At 33.6% G+C, this 1,839-nt stretch overlaps 1 protein-coding gene across 1 annotated transcript in view; it reads right to left on the bottom strand.

Moving 5' to 3' along the window:
* Positions 1-1,839, bottom strand: part of LOC106461268 (collagen alpha-2(IV) chain-like) — a 145,930-nt gene that overhangs the window by 92,917 nt on the left and 51,174 nt on the right. The window lies entirely within an intron of this gene.

Below are 1,839 nucleotides of genomic sequence, written 5' to 3'. Positions count from 1 at the left end.
CATGTTTGGTATGACGGTGATTCGAAACCGCGACCAGCAGATTGCGAGTCGAGCGCCCTAAAAACATTTGGACAAATAATTTTGTAAAACATTACTCTTCGGCGAGTCCCATCCAAATATTAAGGCAAACTTAATATAAAAAACTGTCAAATAGTAATTAAAATAATTTGTTTACAATAAAAACTAGATGATAATGGTTGTTACCTCTTATACGCGCAAGATTCACACTTTTAATCAAGTAAAGCTTTATTAATTTGTGTATTAATGAAGATTAAACTCCAGCAAATAATAATATATTTTCAAGTTATGTTCTTAAGACTTTATCAAACAGTGTATTGTGAAAATAACTTAAAATACACAACCTATACAAATATATCAGCTATGAACAACAGACATATTTTAGTTTTTCAATCTTCGTTAATTAATAAAATTTAATAGCAGGCCAATAGAGGCGGTCAACTTCTTTGTATAAATATTCAAGGTAGGCCACGTTTTGTTAACAAACAAAAGTGTCTCTCTATTAAAAAAAAAGGAATGGGATACTAATATAATAAAATAGAAACAACAACTATGAACAGTGAAAAGAAGGCAATTGAAATGTTTATCAAATAAATTAATTATAACCAGTGTATCAGTCACACATAAATAAAAGTCAAAAAATTCGTCACTAGAATATTTCAAGTACTCCTTCTCAGAAGTTCTGAGAACTTGTGAGTGAACACTAGGCTACTGTGGAATCCTGGCAATGACTCTCCATGTATTATTAAGTGGTACGCTTGCGCATTACGAAGAGTCAAGAGAGTGGTGTTTGCCACCATATCGAGGACTATGATTTTTTTTATTTTTAAAGAGTGATGTTTTTCACTAGAATTCCAGAATTCACCCCCCCCCCAAAAAAAGACTGATTTTAATCTATACTTTCAAGCGAACTATATCGTGTACACTTATTTTTAATGGTTTTTAAAATTCATGAAATTCCAAAAAGTTTTTAATGGTTAAAAGCACATAAAATTAAAAAAGAAAAATCTATATTTTGTTTTCCCAGAATTTCAAGAATGGGGGTGGGGGTCATAATGCGTAAGAAGTATGGGTACGTCTTTATTTGGAGGTCTTCCAGTGGGTCAACGGCAAGTTTACGGATTTGCAACATTAAAATTTGAGGTTAAATTCACCCTGGTGGACAGATTGTCTAATGTGTAACTTTGCGCTAAAACAAACAAACAAATTATTTGGAGAGAACAACTACCGGTTTTTCAATTTTACGTTTATTTTTATCTCCCCTACTAACTGATAACACCTTATTTTTTATCTTCCCTACTAACTGAGAACACCTTGTTTTTTTATCTCCCATACTAACTGAGAACCCTTTGTTTTTTATCTCCCCTACTAACTGAGAACACCTTGTTTTTTATCTCCCCTACAAACTGAGAACGCCTTGTTTTTATCTCCCCTACTAACTGAGAACACCTTGTTTTTATCTCCCCTACAAACTGAGAACACCCTGTTTTTATCTCCCCAACTAACTGAGAACACCTTGTTTTTTATCTCCCCTACTAACTTAGAACGCCTTGTTTTTTATCTCCCATACTAACTGAGAACACCTTGTTTTTTATCTCCCCTACTAACTGAGAACACCTTATTTTTTATCTCCCCTCCTAACTGAGAACGCCTTGTTTTCGTGAAGTGGTTTTCATGTTAAAGTATTTTTCTAGTTCTTCGTGACATTCGTAAAATCCACTAATACCTGGTATAAGTCACTGGTTTGGTATTGTTACGTCTCCGTTTTTTAATTGATTTTCCGTAACTTCGTGCCGACGAAACTTAAGCGACACAAGCCTT

The sequence above is a fragment of the Limulus polyphemus genome, unplaced genomic scaffold (genome assembly GCF_000517525.1).
Source record: "Limulus polyphemus unplaced genomic scaffold, Limulus_polyphemus-2.1.2 Scaffold924, whole genome shotgun sequence".
Classification (NCBI taxonomy): Eukaryota; Metazoa; Arthropoda; class Merostomata; order Xiphosura; family Limulidae; genus Limulus; species Limulus polyphemus.
Note: the sequence above shows the minus strand (reverse complement) of the source record. Positions and strands in the feature narration are given on the sequence as shown.